This window comes from Stegostoma tigrinum, chromosome 19 (assembly GCF_030684315.1).
Source record: "Stegostoma tigrinum isolate sSteTig4 chromosome 19, sSteTig4.hap1, whole genome shotgun sequence".
Taxonomy (NCBI): Eukaryota; Metazoa; Chordata; class Chondrichthyes; order Orectolobiformes; family Stegostomatidae; genus Stegostoma; species Stegostoma tigrinum.
Genome location: NC_081372.1, coordinates 42,991,577 through 43,011,709, shown reverse-complemented (window position 1 = coordinate 43,011,709; position 20,133 = coordinate 42,991,577). Strand labels below are relative to the sequence as shown.

Here is a 20,133-nt window from a genome sequence, read left to right as displayed (position 1 = left end):
TATCAACACTGAGAGGTTTTATATAATTTGAACCTTGTAATGTTCCCATGTGAGAAATGAGTTATGAATCATGCACAGCAATAAACTATCTTATGTGCGCTGGGACAGTGTGTTATGTAGTGGAAAAATGTATTCAGTATAGTGTAATCCCAAGTCCCATCATTTAAAGAGACAGTAACATTTTTTAGTGACCTACTGTAATTCAAAATTATCAAAATTCAAATCTATGCAACATACCTTTTTAGCCCTCACTTTTCATTATTTATGAGATGTGGCAATTATCTAATTTTGTGCTCGTTGTGTTGGGAAACAGCCTTTCACACAAAATGCAATTTAAACATTCCCAGGTCAGTTATGCCCATAAGAACAATTGTTACAGATAAAAGTTAGTGCACAGTAATGCCAGTATTAAGGCTTGAATGGTTATAATCCATGTTCATGTAGGGTGTGCATCTCCATCATTTATATCATGTTCTGGTGCCTTGTCATTGACAACAGTTTAGTTCACAATGAGTGTTATGTCATGACGGCTTGATTGCACTGTGAATCTTGTTGAGTATTACATCCAGCTCTTGATACAATGGCATAAGTTAGCAAGCTAAGTGATCCTTAACAATGAAGTGTCGGAATCTATACCTTTTCCAGTACCAGCGTTGAGAACAGCTGTTGAGAGCAGATGAATTCTCAAGGGCTGCTCTCAGTGCAGTTTGCAATGAAATCTAAAAGACTACAAGATTTTCCAATCAGAGATAATGGGAACTGCAGATGCTGGAGAATCCAAGATAACAAAGTGTGAAGCTGGATGAACACAGCAGGCCACGCAGCATCGTAGGAGCACAAAAGCTGACGTTTCGGGCCTAGACCTTCATCAGAAAAGATTTTCCAATCTCCTGCACTCTACCTCCTTCCACTTTCTTTTCTCCCTTATAGTCCAATGTTCTTCATGAACTGCTTGCAAATCTTTCACTTTCTTACTTTTGTCTTCAATGCCTTTTAATCATCAGTTTCTCTTTATCTGGTTCTTTATCCTTCCCTCTACCACTTGAGTTTGTACCTTCGCTCCCTTTTGTCCCTTATTTTACTTCCTTACTTTTGCTATGTTTTCTGTTTTGTTTGAAATCACTGTGTAACAGCTCTCAGAAATCTATAATTAAAAGAATCACAGAGAGGACTAACCACTGTCTGATAAAGACAAGAATGATCTTGTTTTGAACATAATCTTGCATCAGAGCTCCCAATGGTTTTTATTTTTCATTTCCAGCATTTATTTTGTTCTTTGTGTCCCATATGCATTCAAACGAGTTCTTCTTCTGCTGGTTATTTGAAAGAGGCTGATCCATTTATTTTAAGCGAGTTACTTTATTCTAAATGGTTTAGCTTGTTTGCAGAATTAGCACAGGAATTTTGTTCAGACTATCGTATTCGTGACTGAAAATTAGACGACAATTCTAACAATCGGGGGGGGTGGGGAGGTTTCTCAGTCTACTTTCATTTTCAAGCTGTGAATAATCACAAAAAAAAGTGATGAATCATTTCAGGACAACTGCGAACCCCCTCAAACTGGTTAACAAAATTCTGCTGCTTCTTTTAGTGTTGGTCCTGTTTCCATTTGATGGCTTTGTGCCCACCTCAATTCAGGCATTCAAACTGAACCCTGGTCACAGTTATCTGCAGATTATAAGTGTGTTATGTCTGTTGTTCAAAATAAATGTTTGCTGCATCTGTGAAGGTGTTGTAGTCCTATAAAGGAAGCCAGTTAATTGTTAATCACAAAAAAGTAAATAACTACCCTGGTTTAAGCCATTACTCGAACAAGGTCATGAATTCCAAATAAGGTGTTTGACAGTAATAAAAATTTAAGATTTGAGAGCTGGGGTTTAAATGATCTTGTTGACCTTTCTTTTTTTTTATTATTTATCTGTTGTGCTATATTATTTTGTTTTTGTATTGCCTGCACTTTGCAACTAACAAATCCTAATAATTAAATCTTCCACATAGATATCAAATTAAATGCTATCCTTTTCATTTTCCATCCTTTACCGGAAAGCTGAGATCTCAATTTGAAATAGATTATAAGCAGTGGCAGGTTATTCAAATGCACCAGAACCACAGCACACTTACAGAAAAGCACAGCAGCTCGACAAGTAAATTCCAGCCAAGTTGTTATGCAGCAGTGTCTCAGTCCCACTTCCTTACACAAGTCAGTCCCACTTCCTTACACAAGTCAGTCCCACTTCCTTACACAAGTCAGTCCCACTTCCTTACACAAGTCTCCTGATCTAACAGCTTGCACTGATGCACAATGATGGCAGTTTGGCCTTGCCGACATTCTAGTTTACTTTCTTCTTCCTCCATGTTTGAGGAGACCCAAGAGCTGCCATTGTTAATGTTCATGTGTATGATTGACATTAGTATCTAAAATTTCATTATAGAAACCTGGTGACGTGATCCCTGAAACTGAGCATAAATTCCTGCTCAAATTTCATATAATATACAAATGGCAACAATTGAAGCAATATGTTGCTATATTTTTAGTTTCAATCACAAAACTACACCGAAAACGTTGCAGCTTTTAAGACTGTTGTAAATTTATATTGCTGTAATTACTTTAGTTTGCAAATCCTACAGCCATAATTATAACTTTGCTATTAAACAAACCCATTTGAGATGATGCATTTTTCTTGCATCACCTGTCTCGTGTCACTCTCTTCTTACCTCCTTACCATTCTTTTTTTAAATTTAATCTTTGTGTGTTTTGAATCACATGGGTCGATGTGCTTTACTGACAGTGTTGTAGAGAGGGTGTAGCAAGGAGCAATTAGATAGTCAGGGAATGACAAAGTTATGACCCGAACCCCGTTACAGAGGCAGAGAAGCAAACACAGTCTATACAAGTGCAGGACAGAAAGGGAGCTTGATAAGTATCAGAGCCCAGTTTTTCTGAATTAAGTAGGGAGACATCTTTACAGTTAGTAACAAGCAAATTCCAGACAATTAACGGTTCTGAAATCTTGACAATGTAAAATAATCTTGCACCTTGCATTCTGCTATATTTCCTCTCAGTTAATTTCAACATCATTGATTCTTAAATCTCAAAGCCTTCATAATGTAAAAATCATTGGAAAGAAACGGAGGTCAAAATTTTGCTTGAAGTCAGCATTTAAATTCCCTTCACAATTTAAAATTTTCATTTTTTGTCAGTTGTTGTGCATAGTCGGTAATAATTTTGCAGTTAACAGTAGTCCTCTACTAATTACTGGAAAATCAATAGAAACTTGCAGAAATGCAAAATATTGATTGTTACAGTTTTATTTAATTAATTTAATTTAGTTGGAAGCTGCACATCGAAAAGCATTGATGTTGAATCAAATTTTCAATACATTGGACACCCTAAATGTGCCTTAGGTATGCGCCCCAAAATATTGATATTTATCATTAAAGAGGGAATGTTCTTTGTATGAAATGAAATTAGCACAAGCTTAAATGACCATATAAAACTTGCAGATGACAAAATGTCAGGATTGTCAACCTTCCATTTTTTAATTGAATTTCATAGATTTTCTTGAGCTTTAAAAATTGAATAACTCCTTCAGATTGAACTTAAACTCATAATAATAAAAATAATACTAATAATTGTGCCTCCTGGATTTGGAGAACGGTGTCAGCACAAAGGCCCTCTTGGGCTGCACAAAAAATGCCACAGTATGTCGCCTCAGGCCCTATCCAGATCTAGAGGCTTTTGTCGTGGTGCTGTCTCTCTCTAACAACAGCTACGATCACTTATATTAAGTTGTGCAACATCTCCTTGTGTTAACATTTCAACTGATTTGGGGGCTTCTAAATCTTTCCATTTCATATAGAGTAATTGAAGAGTACAAATGTCCTCTTAAATTGACTGCTTTTGTTGCCAGTATGTGTGTATTATTTATACTTACAGGACTTGTATTTGCTGATTAGGATAGGAGGTGCTGTGTGATATTAAATATGACAGCGGCAATATGTAATGGTTTGGTTTAATTGATGTTTCGCTGACCTTTACGGAGCCTGGTGTTCACATAATGCAGATCAGTTTTATTGTTATAATTTCTCTGACTTGTTGGGTTTCTAAAAAAAATCGATGGTTATTATATTTTTTTTAAATTATATTTTTGTTCAATACACGCATTGGGACTGGTGAATGTTATTGTGTGTGTGCTAATAGAACACATCTATTTATCGTATCACATTAATTCATCGTGTTCTGTGTTGCACAGACTGTGTTTTGAGGTTGCATAAATCATGTTTCAGGAGGTTTAGGCCCTTTCAGTTTCAGAATCTAATTAATAACTTTGGGTAATATATAGACTTATAAAGAAAACATTGTCTGAGATTGCTGTGAAATCCTTTTGTCAGCCTGTGAGAAATGTAAAATAAGTAATGATGAAGAACATCATTTTGTTTTCATTTTCATTTAACACAAGTTGTGCTATCTGTATGAAGCTTTCTAAAATGTTGTTAGCTTCTTTGCAATTTTTCATTAGCTTCTATCACAAATCATACATTCTTTATTCTAAATTACAATGCCACATCAATAACTTTCTGGTTAAAATCAAAAATGTAAGATCAAAGTGATAAAAGGATTTTGTTGAGGGGGAAACTAACTTTGTGGAAGGATCAGATTAGATTAATAGATTACTAAAGAAAGGCACGTTACTAACAGTAACCCTTACTTAAATTTGTCTCTCAGAATAAAAATTAACATTTAACAAGCTTAGGTTATTTTGTTAATTTTTATTCATCCTGTTCTACTTTTATGGAAGTAGTATAAGGACTGGTAGCTGAGAAGATTTTCTGAGCCTGACAGTGCAAGGGAACTGAATTAACATCAGCAGAGATACAGTCATTAACCCGGGAGTTCTTCAGCCAGTGTGTCATTTTAACCGTGTGCGTTAATTTAATGCTGTCAGGCTCAGTAACTCTTCTGAGCCAGCTTCCCAGATTACATCATCAGCACTGATCATTTAAATATTTTCCATTTGACACACAGGAAAAGATAGAGAGATATATTTTTTAAGCATTTTAATTCTTTGTAACTATTTTGATCTTTAAAACAAACTTCTTGCTAGAGACTTTTTCTCTCTTAATCGTTCTCTCTTCCTGCCTTTCCTTTTTCTCCTGCACTCTTGAGAGTAGCCCTAAAGAGGTTCTGAATGGATTCTCACCTTACTGCCCTCCACCACCCAGAAATCATACTTATTTTTATCCACATCTACAGTGACTTTTTTTTTAGCTTGCAATAAATTGTGAGGAAGATCTGATTGCTGGGGTGTCCATGTTGTGTAAATTACAACTAAACCAATACTGCAGCTTAATTCACACAATAAAGATTCTCCCCAGCAGTCACATCTAGTACAAAACTGAGAGCCTCGTAAGGGTTTTGCAGCCTGCAATGCATGAAATTTGTATTTTATGCGGAACTGAGGACTCAATATTTAATGTGACTTATTAATTCTTTTTAATATGGATAGGATTATTAAGATATAGCAGCACATGTAGTGTTACGGGCATAGGTTGACACAGAGTATATTCTTAAAAATTAAGATATAAGGTTGCTGTTGACAACTATAGTCAGGAATTTAGAAAGAACGTTTATACCAGAAAGGTGGTTAGGATTTGGAAGTATAAGGTGTAGTCAATGCAAATGATACAAATGCATTTAAGGGGAAGCTGGGTAAGCAGAGAAGGAAGGAAAATTTGAAGAATGAGCTGATAGGGTTAGATAGAGAAGGGTGGAAAAGGAGATTGGTATGGGACACAAATGCCAGATGGGACTAAAGTTCGTGTGTTATAAGCCCAATGTAACTTGATGTCACTTGCACCTCATTATATCTTTAGAATGTTTTATGACATTTCATGCAATAAATTTGCTTTGAAGAACAGTGAGTGTTTTGCAAAGAAGTAAGGCATCCATTTTCATCAAATAGCATACAGGTTCAATAACTGGAAATCTCTGTTTGGCAGTGTTAGCTGAGGAAAGTATGTTGGCCAGGATACCAAGGGAACTGCCTGCTGTTCTCTAAATGATGCAAGAGGAGTAGGGGATAACTTACATCCTGTTCTACCATTACAACATAGCCCTGCAAGATATATTATCTCTGACCACGTCATACTCCTTCAGTAGGGACTGATCTGTCAACTAAGATTAGACACTTAATCTCAGATTGGGCCTTGAACCCATGACTTTCTGATTCAAAGATGTCAGTTCTACTAATTCTGATGATGTGACAGTCCCAAATATTGAAGAGTAAACTTCACTGGTCTGCTAAGAACACAAAGGGCAGGTCATAATAGTCTTTTCCATGGATTAAACAATTAGGAAAATTGCATTTCAAGATGACTTACGAAGAGCAACCTCAGTTCACTGCCCTCATGGACTAGTGGGACATTGAAAGAAAATGGTCAAGAACTGTGGTCAGAATCTTATAGTGGCCTGGTGCAAAGTGAGGCATGTGACAAGTCTATCTCGACATCAGGAACGTCTCATTGCACCTTTTCACTAAATTCCAATCATCAAAGCAAGATACTTCCTAAGCAGCAGTGAATTACAGAACTCCCCTCATTAATGGGCAGTTCATGATCTTACTGTCCACTATGAGCAAACTAGTCCCCAAAAATTTTCAAATTGGAAATCAGAGTGGGGGTGCTTGGCAACTTCAACTCCATACTGCATGATTACGTTGATCAAGTTGGTCACCACACAGCAACATGTCCAGGTATGATCCATGAGCACCAGACACATTCACTCCTCCTACCTGGTCATTGGCATTCGACCATGTGCAAGCGTGTAAGAAGCCGTGAGGCACATTTTCAATCCACTTATAGCATGCTTCTGTATTTTATTACTGCACTTCAAGGCATAAGGGCAACTATCATTCTGGTCCGACAGCAACACTGTGTTCTCAGGGATACACACCCCATTCATTGACTATGATGCATCTCCAAGCTGTTAGTGTGCTGTCTTAGCATTCTCTCACTCTGGGCCTACTGGATGCTCACAACAAGCACAGTGTTCATTTGCAAGCCTTCTGATGCAATCACTGAGCTGCCCATTTCAAAGGAATGGCAGAAACTCTGGGCTGAGTTTTCAGTTCCGAGTGAGGGAAAGCACATAGGAGGGTGTATGGGCCTGTATCTTTGCATCACTTACCTGAAATGGTAGCAGTGCAGACCACAGAGTCAATGTTGCAGATCTGTTGAAGGCTTCCTTGTCTTCTAGGCTTCAAATGTAGCCACAGCCTCCCATATAGGGCTGGTCTAGCTATTCACTCCCTTTCGTTTATAATTTTAAACAGTTAGATTTATATGCCTAATGCCGTTAATTTGGCATTTGCTAATCTTGCTAGTAATTGGCCAATTTGGGGAAAATCATATCTGGTGATTGTTCCTGACACAGTACACGGCTTCTGAACCCTACTTGATATACAGTGGGGCCCTGACTGATGAGAAAATCCTATCCTGTAACATTGTACAAAGTGGGTTGATAACAACCACGTAGTCTGCCAATTGCCATTCAATCCTTGTGTTTTTTTTTGTCCTGCTCAAAATGGAAACCCCTCATAATGTAAAGACGACATGAATTTAAAAGCAAACAAGGTCAGAGAGTGAATTATTAGAACAATTTGTTTTGAAGTGGTGTTGCAAATAAATGAGCCACCACATGACAAAATTCGGGTTCCAATGCACCTGTTTGTCAATTTCAGTTCTTTTCCTCAAGTAGGTTGGCATACTTGCTGAGGTACGTTTGTACCTAACTCTCATTTCCAAATCAATGCAACTTTGCATAATAATGAAGAAAGTACATAATTGTTAAATTGTAACAAAGCCCACATGTTCTTTGCATCATAGGCACAGAGCTCGAAATAAATGGGCCATACCCATGTGTGAACTGATATGTTATTGAAAAGAAATGTGAAAGGTGCCTGCAGCCCACACAGAGCTCCCCTTCCCTTTTGCACCTGCAAGCAGAGAAAAGAAATGTCAGGAACTAAAAAAGAAAAATCACGATTCTGAACTGGTGTGTCCCAGAATGGTTTTGCAATGTTTGCAAATGGAACACGTGGCTACAAAGGGATGAGGTGGACCATTAAAGGAGAAAGGAGAGTTATGTTTTAAAGCAGTAACTGTCCAACTAGGTGGGGAAATCTTCAACTTAACATTCCTGTCATTGACCTAAACCACCAACTTTACAACAGCGACTGCTCCAAAAGTAGCTCATGAGCTATAAAGTGTGTTGGAGTGCAGAGCTATTGTGAAAAGTTCTGAATGAGTGGAAGTCTCTTGTCCTCCCCCGCTTCTGCTTGTTTGGGTGGATTGACCCTGGTCCTGTGCAAGTGTAAAGCAAACTCCTCACTTAGGTTTATTTGTATTGTACTCCAGGATCGGTATCTGATAGGTGGCCAACAAACAGATTGCTGAAAAGAGCAGCCTTGTGTCTGCTGTTCTACCCCTTCACATTACACATGGCAAAAGGAAGAGATACAGCATCTGCAGTGGTGGAACCTGTGGGATTAGAAATGGAACTGACAACCTGCCTGGAAATCCTTGCACAAGATTATAGTGTAACCCACTCTGTCAGAAGCAAATGCCCCCAGTCTGCAGCTAGAACATAATTCCTGTGCTGTTTTGGAGCAACAATGGTGATGGCGGGCAGCCCTAGCCTCCTAACACATTACAAAGAAAGGTCTCTGTAAGATGAAAGATTGAAGGAAAATCAACTGTATTAAATTTCAGGAACTTCCTTTTTTCCAAAGTGCCAACAATAACTGTTCTGCGACCATTGTATATGTTTTTTTTCTCAAAACTCTGTGGAAGTTCAAGGATAGAATACTTTAAAAAGTAACCTCAGTTCTGCCTCTCTTTTGTCCTAATGCACAGCTTTTTGAAAATCAAAGTGCAAAAGTTAGAATAAAAAATCAATTAAGTGACCGCCTTCACTTTTTGAGAATAAAATTGTTGCCTGATATCAGCAAAAGTGATTTTCAAGCAGTTCTTAAGTCAGAACAGTAGGTTCGGCACCTGACATTGTGTGAAACATGATTATTTAACCTTACACAGTATTGATTTGGGCACTTCAAAGCTACAACACCACGGCACGGAAGAGGTTATTAAGGTAGAGCAGAAATATCATCACTCCTTGAGAGAGATAGCACACATCATGGGGGTGATTTTCAGTTTCACTGCTAGCCCAGTTCCACGTCAGAGCAGATTGCATGCCCGTTATAGAACTAGTCTGTTCCTTATCAATGGCGTGAGACATGGCAGCTTTCTTTTAGAGAGGGCTTTCACTCCAACATGTCAATGTCCAGGTTCATAAAATAGGAATGTATTTCAATGTTGGGGCATGTCTTGTAATACAGAATATACCTGATGCAGTCATTAGTATTTTTCAATTTGTTTTAGCAGGGTAAGTACGAGAGAATTTTTAATTAAAGATAGATGAAATGATCTGATACCACAAAATCATGTTCCAGTTTTCTTTTAACCCATGCTTTAAAACTTAGCAGGGCTAAAGAGTCCGTTTTAACAAAATGCATCACAAGGCTGTAGTGTCTTCATAGATTACATTATTCATATTAACACAAACATTGAAGCCATGCCCGACTGAATTTATTGAAGCTGCTTGGCCCGCTGTGTTCATCCAGCTTCACACCGTGTTATCTCAGTCTGTTATGTCCCTGTTTTTCATGTTTAAGGCAATGGCTGAACAAATCAGAAATACACTGACGTCAACACATTGATGGTGTCACTTTAAGGGACAAACAGTTGAGCGGAAGTGGAAGCAGTGTATATTCAGTGACAGTAGTGAATCAGCACTTTGAGTCCAAGTACCTGATCTCACCTGTTGTGGGGGGGGGGGGGCGAGGGTGGAAATGCCAGACTTTCTCCGCACAAAAAAAGCAGCGTTAATAAGTGACTCTCATATGCCCCCCAGTGACTGTCTTTGGAGTAGCATGGTCGACAATAAGAACAGTTCAGGAAAACAAACTACAGCTGGAAAACTATAATTGTTCTTTGACTCCTGGAGAAGGAGGCAAATGACAGCTGAAGCTGCACTGCTATTAATTGATTTATGCATGATAAATATAATGTGTTTGGCCACTTGGAAATGTTCCTATCTTTAGGTATCAGTTGTGAGAACCTGTAGTTTTGAGAATATATAATGAAGAATTGTAGTAAACACGGGTGATTGATTTTAAAGCACATTATTGCTGGTTTAAGTTGATAATAAATAAGTTTTACTTTTAAAAGAAAACATATATAGTGTGTGAAATACAAAAAAAGAAACAAGCAATACAAAAGAAATCTGATGAAAACTTTCAGTCTTCCAGGACCATAGAACTTAGGCTATAGCGGTATATGATATGATGACTGTCCTTATTTTTGTATGCTTGTATAACTGGCAGCGATACTTATTGAAGACATCAATTCAACTAGAATCACAAAATAACCCTTTCAGTTTCTCTTGAATATGTTTGCTGATGTTATTTTCATCAAATGTAAGCTTCGAACATTGCAGCAAGGGATTTGTCAAACTATGACAGAATATGCAGAAGTGTAGCTAAATTTGTTCTATTTTCTTTACCTCTTTCTTGATTTATGCTTAGTTTTTCTATTGCAATGATTTCTTTACTGGTGCATATTAGATTGGTGTCTAAAAAGTTTCACTGTCTGAGAAATTTTGCTGTCCGAGGATTGTCATCATATTGTTGTAAAACAATAACTAGAGGTTATTTGCTGCTTCCACAAGACTTTTTTATTTTAATCTCCAGCATTGACTTCAGGGGGCAACAGCGTCAAAAGGGAATTAAACTATGCTTGACTCTGAAAGTTATAGAGTAACCTGTGCAGATTACTCATGCGATTTTCTGTTGTTGAAAATTGATTTTTAATTATTTTGAGCTATAATGACAGAGAAAAAAACCACCCATATTAGTGCAGTGTCACTGTGCTATAGTAACACCATTAGCATGGGAAGGTGAGCAATCACTCCACAGGAATGAGATAATCCAACATACAAGGATCTGAATTTATTCACTTGCTTCAGGAATGTTCAGTATTCAAAGGAACACTATATGTTTCTTTTGTTCTATTTGATCATCTTTAGTTTTGTAAACGAGCAGATCATTTTGCCAGATCCTTTGTAGTATAAACTGTAACCAAGGTTTCTTTGTAGTGCAATAGTTGAGCACAGGCATTTTCCAACTTGTTTTTTGACATGAATCTTTTATACATAATATTATTTAAACATCTGCCTTAAGTGGATGTAATGTCATCAAGGATTTCTCTAAAGGTCAGTTAATAATAGCATGGTTATGATACTGAGACATACAAACCCAGGTTTCCAGTCTATTCTGAGTTAGCAGGAAAACAGTGGAAGTGCTACAAATAGCTTTCCAGTCCCTGAGGTAAAGAAGAGAATGCAGGAGCCAGAGATCCAGATTCTGATTGTTATCCAATGTAATCTGTTGGAAGATGGACATTGGGTGAAATCAGGAATGGGCTGAGTTGTGATGTCCTTGACAATTCAACAGTTTTTCAACGTTAAATAATGCATTTTTATAGGATACTGGAGGGCAGTTGGTTTTTGTATGTCTGTGTCCCATCGGCTTTCCAAAACCAAGGGAAGCATGTTAAAAGAGCTTTTACTTTCTACAAAATATTTTATAATATTTTGATGTAGTTTGTTACTCACAAATTAAAACTGGCCCTAAAGATTAGTTAACAAGTAAGTAATCATTTTAGATAGACAATTAAATGTGCAGGAAAATTGCTAGCGAAGTCAGCTTTTAAAATGTTTCATCATTTGTACATAAAGGGTTAAAGGATAATTTTTTTTATGTGGAAGGGGAGGAGTTGCATTGTGAATTTAAGGAGTTGCACCAGCTGATAAAACCCAACGTTCTTGGCTGGTTGCATTAACCCTCCAGTTCCAGAATGCACATGAGGGTGGGTTTATACGAAGCAAAGAGCCTTGAAAACCTATAATTTTCTATGAGGACACTTCAGCCTCAGCTCATGTCACTTGGTGATTCCTCATGAATTTCCAACTTAGATCAGTGGAACATTCTCAACTGATGTACGCGAAACAGGAAAATTGCTTGGCTCTGCATTGTTCACAGAATTCAGGGACAGTTTATTTTTAAAATGCTCCAAGATTTTCAAAGGAAGGGACCTGTTTTTTTTAAATTGCCTGCATCTGAAGCGTAAAGTAGAAAGCTGGTTAAAATGTGCTAATAACATCACTCTTTTCCTTCTTCTCAGGGCAAAGGTAAACAATGATCATAATCTGCAGTCCAGGCATCTTTTTCCCGGCCCTCTCCTGCATCACTTCAGCTGCGACATTGAACTCCAAGTGCTCTGACCGCAAAGAGCACTCAACTCCAGCAGTTACTCTTCATTCTCACTAACAATTTGGTAATGAAGTATTGATTTTTCAGCTCGATTCTTATGGATGTTATTAGATTTTCATTGATAAACTGTGCTCTGCCTCTCTACTCCCTGCTGCTTCTCTGCAGCACATATAACAAAGTGTTTCTGTGGGAAATAATGGCCGGGAACATTGATGTGCTTATTTCATCAATTGGTTACTCCTGATGGCAAAAAAGGTACAATTTTTCAAATTTTAATGCCTGAGTTTAATGCAAAGATACAATCAGATTGGACACTAATGTCTTTACTGCTGATGCTGACATTGAATTATGGCTGAGTCGAGGCTGTGGCCCAGAGAACGCTCACTATGAAGGAGGTGCTTTGTAGCCAGTGCAGTTGTCAATGTTCCACTTGGGTTTCCCACTGCAGTCTTAGCAGCGCAAGGGATCAATCTGTCTAACTACGAAGAAAAGGACTGATGAAGCAGTGAATGAGGTCCAGCCAGAGAGAAAAAAAAACTTGTACACTGTTAATCATCTGCTGCAATAATGCACAGAATCAGCTTCTTTGTGGGTAGGAACAAGGACTAATACAGACAATTTCGCTGCCAGGAGAATCAGTCTACTGCTGTCGCTGTATAAAAAATGGCCTCCGCCTACATCCTACATCACACCGAGTATGAACCTACAGCAAAGGGAGAAGGAAAAACTTATCATGAGGAAGCAGACAACTGAAGCTCAATCCTGATACATTTTTGTTTCCACAGACAGTCTAAGCTATAATGCAGGATGCATGGCAGACACCTGAGATGTAGGGAATGAATCTCCATTTATCCGTGATAAAGTCACAAGAGACAAAGTCACAAATAAGTGATGGTGTTGCAGCTAGGAGTTCAATAAATATCACAGGCATACACACCAGGTATTCAGTTTATTCACACGGCTGGAGAAATGTGTCAGCTTTTTCGTGTAACTTTTATTTTTAGAATGTTCAATTACTGTTTTGTTTATTGTTAAGACCAATCAATCTTATACAAGTCAGTGTTAACCCGCTAAGCTTATAACGCCACCCTGACATACAACTGGTGTGCAGAGAATGTACATCTGCAATCCGTAGGCAATGAAAAATATAACCCACTCAGAAGAGTCTGATTTCATAAATGCAGGTGACCTGGGCTTAAGAGGTCTGTCTAGAAAGTCAGCTTGTTTTGTTTCAATGCTCACTGGCATGTATCCAATTTATCTCACACTTTATTATTAATGATCATTTCAAACTAAGCTTTTCTCAGTTTTGTCTGTTGCTCTGTGTATTGGTTTGATTTGAAGTTGCTGGAGATAAGTCCTTTCAGTATACATGCAGCACAAATAATTTTTAAAAGCTTTGTGTTATTCAATGGGTTTCTCATTTATTTTTATAATAAGTCTGAGGATTGATCTCAGCACAGGCCAAGACATGCAGACCAGCATTGCTCAAAGGTTATAATTAGTATATCACTCATTCTTTTCCTATCCTTGTCATTTAATTAAAAGTACACGTGATGCCTTATTTCTAAATTATTTTGGCAAAACAGATTTCTTGAGACCAAAAGGACCTGTACTTTGTGGTTCTCAGCACCAACTGACCACATTGCTGCTGTTTTATCATTTTAGATCTGAGGTTATGCATGATTACTAGTGAAGCTGCCTCTGTTTCTGTTCGCTCACAATGCATAACTGTGCAATAATAAGCAACTTCTATGTGATAGGTTTCCCGGTGCTAAGGTTCTTATTTTTCTTGTCAAAATATATTTTTGACAAAAAAAATGTACAGACATGACATGTAATAATCATGTTCTTGCAGTGGTCCTCATTGAAAATTTAATGTCACATGGTAGATTTCGACTGTGCTGCTTGGTTGTTGCAGATTGGTTGCCTGTTATAGACCTGCCCAGTGATGAAAATCAGGTGGTTTCTGCAATTAGTGGCCAATCCTCAATGCCAGTTTCCAAGCTGTGATCTGAAAAAATATGCTGCCACTTCTTTCTGGCTTGAATAATCATATCTGGCAATATTAAGCCTTGTCCATGCAATCCCAGGACACCATGTGACAAGTACCGCTTCAGTATTCTATACCACTGCATCTTAACTTTTCTGTATTTGCTGTAATTAAAATGGTTGTGTTTTCATACTGTTTTTGAGAGAGTTACTCCTTGTATAAGTAGATCTCTTTAGTCTTGCTGCCCTTAAGAAGTGAAGGATTTTCAGTTTGTGTCCTAATGTGAGAGAAACCCTAGAAATGTTAAAAGTGACCATTCGATATGAAAAGGAACCCTCTTCCCTATAATCTGGTTGATACCCACAACTCCTGCTGAACCAGGATCTCTTTGTTATCAAACATAGCCAACAAAATTACAACTACTTGTGACTGATCAGGGCAATGTCCCAACAAAAAATATTTTTACTTTTGCTTTACATAAATCAGTAACCATTCACAAACCTGTTTAGAGGTCATGTTATCATGCTAATTTGATGATGTATGTCCAGAAAATACAAATCTTGAGTTTGGACTCAAAATGACAGAAGTTTCCTTTCAAGAAACGTATATTTGGAGCAGGCACAAGATTCACGAAAGGTTCAATTAATTATTTGGATCTTATAAATTCAAGTAATGTAATAGTTAGAAAAGTAGGGATCCAGGAGTATAATCTATAAATAAAACAGCTCCTCACATTAATAAACACCTTGGTCGCTAATAAAATCTCAGAGCTGCTGGCTGGGAGCATCTGATCGGCTGTAGCATTCAATCAGTGCACAACAATTGTTTATCACCTCACAATTCCAACATTCATCGTTTGAACTTTTTACCTGGTAATCTTATTGAACATTTGAAAGGTCAATATAATGCACGCTATTTAACTAGATATTCCCAAATCATACAAAGTAGCCTCGAACAATCTTCTTGACAGGATATATGGAATTGGCTGACTGGATGGTTTGGATTTGGCTATGCAATACCAAATTCACAGAAATAAATCCAATTATTTGCTAGTAATTTCACATTGAAGAGAAAAAGTAACGCAGTATTAGTAGCACCATATCCACCAGCAGTGTCCTTAACATAATTCTCCTGGGTCCCCATATTGGCCATAAGACCCAGCACAAATTGACAGCTTCTATCATTTTGGACTTCTAACAGCTAAGTGCACCACAGGTAATGATAAATGTGAAGAGTATCATTGTGTCATTACCTTGGAAATCTAATATTAATTTAAAAGTCCTTTGAATCTTAATGCCAATTCATTGGAAAACCAAGCCATCGCAAATATATAATATATAATCATTGCAGTTACTCACATAGCAAACTACTCAGTAGTGAACATAATTGACTTGAGTTGAATTGATTACATTCTAAGTGGATTCTACTTTTAATGTTAGCAATGTTAGCAGGATGAGAATTGTGAAGTTTTTGTTAAACATTAAATCCCGTTTTGGGGAGGATGTGGTGGTGTAGTGCACAGATGGTGGCTCAGTGGTTAGCACTGCAGCCTCACAGTGTCAGGGACCCGGGTTTGATTCCAGCCTCGGGCGACTGTCTGTGTGGAGTTTGCACATTCTCCCCGTGTCTGTGTGGGTTTCCTTCGGGTCCTCCGGTTTCCTCCCACAAGTCCAAAGATGTGCAGGCTAAGTGGATCAGCCATGCTAAATTGCCCGTAGTGTTCAGGGGTGTGTGGGTTATAGGGGGGTGGGTCTGGGTAGGATGCTTCAAGGGCGGTGTGGACTTGTTGGGCCAAAGGGCCTGTTTCCACACTGTAGAGAATCTAATCTAGTAGTGTTATCAGTGTTTTAATAATTAAAAACCCCAATGTCCGAGGGGCATGAATTGAAATACCACCACATGGTGAAATTTGAAAAATATGGTGATCATTTAATCACAGTCGATTGTTATTAAAACAAAAACCATCAGGTTCATTGATGTTCTTTAGAGAAGGACATCTGCTAACCTTGCTTCACCTTGCACGTGACTCCAATAGTAATATGACAGTAGTATGATTACTTTTAACTAACTTGTGGGCAGTTAGGGACATTCAAATGTACACATGAAGGTATTTTTTAAAACTTAATTTTCCATTAAAATTCTTAATTATTAATTAGAAGTGCTTCTTAGCCTAAAATTGTGGCCCACTGTCGGTCACCATTTCCCATCCCACTGCCAGCTGCCTGTTTTGCCACCTCTGAACTGTATCCCTTCACTGTGCATCTCTCAAACTCTTCAACTTACTGCTGCCGGGGTTAGTATCTGAATTATCTGATTATCAGGGCTGGCAAGATGTCTCAGAGCCTGCTACTGATGTGAGAGTCGCACAATGGCTTCCTGATCATAACAGAGCTGTTGCATAATACGTTAAGAAAATACACAAGTATTTATTAACATAGAAAGGGATAAACCTAAAGATACATCACTGTGTGACCATTTTACGATGCACATCCAATTGGTCATTTATTGGGTGCCATTTATTTGGGGGTCGAAAGCAGAGTTCTGCTCCCAGTTTGTTACCCCAGCCAAAGCGTACAGAATGTCAGGAGCAAAAGATTGAAGTAAAATTAAAGCTGGAAGGAGCCATTTTTACTTTGGCATTTAAATCTTCAACCAAGCCATTTGTTTTTGAATTGTTCTTCCTTGTCGACAGTTTTGACTGTGACTTGCGTTATCTCAACAACTGTGGGCTCCCTTCTGTTTTTGATCAGTAGGAGATGAAAACAATCTGATTGCAAGTCACTGATTTATGACACTACTTACCACAACTAGTCCTGTCCCTTAAGGAGTTAATTCCAAGCCTCAGTTTGGATCATGTTAGCATTCTATTGTCCTGCAGCCATCTCCCATTATTGTGTTTAATTTGTTGTTCATCCTCTTTAATTGGGCATTGTAATAACTTTTTAAGTCTTATCATTGAATCTCTGTAGAGACTAGGTACCTCAGCACATCTGAAGGTTATGTGATGCTTTGTGACCATGTTCAATAACAACTCAATAAAATCAGCCATCACTGAAAATTCTGGAGCCACAAATCTCATTTTGCTTTAATACAACTGACAACTCGCACAGTTATTGTATATTTTTAGTGTAGAAATCACCTCCTTATCCTGTATAATTCAGAGTGGATAGAGTCCTTAGGGGCAGAGAAATCCTTGTCCACTGCTGAAGATCAAGGCGGGCAGACAGCAGATGGATTTGATTGTTCTGTGTCTTGTGTAGACCTGGGGAGTAGACTGGGGAGGTTAGACATAGAGAAATGAGCACAGGAGACGCTTGTGGTGGGTTGTGACTGAATGATGCCTGACAGGAAAGCCTTTCAGTCTTTTGTATTACAAAATAAATTCTGTAGCCCTCTTAAACCCAGCATAAAAAATCTGTCATTCACCTCCCAGGGACTATGTCAGTCAAACTCCAGTTGGACATAATAGCAAAATTGCATTTCTCAGGGCATGCACAGCCAGGTTCAGAATACAAAAGTATCATGCTTTGGGGAGAAAGTTTAAAAAAAAGAAAATGCAGTTTCAGAAATGTCATTCTGAGGTAATGAGGCGTGGGCAGAAAATATACCCCGCGCATCATTTGATAGAGATGCTGGTCGAAATAGCTTCATTGATGTGTCAGCATTCGTCTATCAATCAATCATCCATTACACTTTTCAAGTAACAATAACTGCAAAAGCTACAGGGCAGCTTATGGAATTCGTTTATGGGTATCAAAAACAGCAGTTAAAATGCAGTTTTGACATGAAAAGTATGAAGCAAGTAGTTTTTTTACGGCAGGAGGGAAAGATGCACTAGACCAAGGAGTGCTTTGATGATATGGTTGTGGTTTGACTTTATTTAATGTTTCAACCTAAAGCGGAAATGAAAGTTCCTTCACTCCTTTTGTCTGTAGCATTATCCAGCTGGATACTTGAGTCATGCTGCAAAGAAGACCACGCTTAGCAGAGTATCTTATTTATGCACAGGACTGAGGAATTAAACTGCAGCTTTTAGAAATATCTCGAAAGTAAAACTTTGTTCCTTTGTTGACCAGAATGTCCTGCTAAGTGCTTGCATGCCATATGCATACCATAAGAATATTGCAAATCCCCTAGGTCCCCAACAATACTGCAGTAGTTCAATTTTTTTTGGCTTTCCTCCAAAACAAGGCAGAATAACGTTATAGATGTTGTACTTAGGTGGCTTTTGACTCCTGACACTCACCATTTTTGTTAGAGCACCCAGATTTCAATTGCACATGCAGTTAGAGCCAGTAGAACATCATGTTAATTAGATAACAAGGTGAAGAGCTGGATGAACACAGCAGGCCAGGCAGCATCAGAGAAGCAGGAAAGCTGATGTTTCGGGTCTGGACCCTTTTTCAGAAATGGGGGAGGGAAAGGGGACTCTGAAATAAATAGAGTGAGGGGGAGGCGATGAGGTCATTTTAATTAAATGTTTTTAATGTAATAACAGTAAAACTCATTCTCGACCAAAAAAAGTTGAAATTATTTTTCAACTCAGATGCAAATATATTGTTAAAATGAAAGCTTGAACTTATGAGTTACCAAATCAATTTGGCAGCAAGCATTTGTTTATACCTGTGCTGATGGCTTGGAACGTGTGATTAAAAGAGCCAGGTAGTCCAGTACTTTGTTCTCTGTACTTTGGCTTCTGTCCTAATTGCCAGCAGGTCTTCTTACAAAATACCATTTGATTGATGCCAACAATTATCGTGTCAATCTACATTTGGGTGTAAAAACATATGACTGCAGAGAAGATAAAATTAACATGGCAAATATGTTTAAATCATTGACTCAGGCCATTGCAGCTTTAGATGAATAAAACCGAAAGCAGTGGGCACTACTAACCAACTCCACTGACTATTCAGTGGCAGTGCTCGGCTGTTTGTGACGCTATTCAAATTAGTTAGGACATGTTGGATCTTTTACTTTACATTTCTTTTGCCCTTTAAATTGAAAGACTGTGGTTCACGATCGAAACAGCCAGGTCCGAGGCTAGATAGTAGACGTAGATGGCTCAGTAATGTAGCGTGATAGCGTTAAAGGGAATATAACAATTATCTAGCTCTGTCATTTAAAGTTCTTTGTATCTGTATGTACCATTGATTCCTGCTACCAGGATGTATTTCCCAGACTTCACCCAGGTTTTGCCAGTTGACATCATTACAGATTGCCTTATTTCTTTTCCCGAAATTTTGGAAATTTGGTAAGCATAGATTTTATTTTTAACTTGTGGTAATATTGATTATACTAGTCCTGGCTTATTTTTAGAGCTTAGGTGTGATCATTGTAGCTCTGCCAAGTGGAGGGGTGTGCTGCAGATCAAAAATCTTCATAGATACTTCCAAGATAAGTATCTTGTAAACTTTATGGTAGACAAGTGTCTTTGCAAGATACCCCTTTGATTTTGATGTGCTTGGGTAGAATGAAGTCTGCAATTTTATCCCAGATGAATTCTAAAGGAGTCATTTGAAAATATGCAGCTTGTGAACAACTAGTGAAGAGGAGTTCTGATTCCCAATAATAGTATACATGCATGTGTAAAAGACCCAGATAGCTGCCATCAATTGGAAGGGCACAATCAAAAAGTAAACAACTAATCCTTCAGTTGCCAAAGCAATCTGCCAGGAGTCCTCCTGTGAAACTGAGAAAATTCGACTTGAAGAATAAGCCATGCAAAAATAAATACTAAATGCCCAAAATTGA

The 20,133-nt window shown here is 38.1% G+C and overlaps 1 protein-coding gene across 1 annotated transcript in view; it reads left to right on the top strand.

Moving 5' to 3' along the window:
* The window catches only part of LOC125461455 (teashirt homolog 2), a 477,217-nt gene extending 462,642 nt beyond the window's left edge, over positions 1 to 14,575 (top strand). The window contains exon 4 of the mRNA XM_048550256.1: positions 12,301 to 14,575. The gene's annotated coding sequence lies outside the window, so the exon portion shown is untranslated. The remainder of the gene's footprint in view (positions 1 to 12,300) is intronic.
* The last annotated feature ends 5,558 nt before the right edge of the window (positions 14,576 to 20,133 follow it).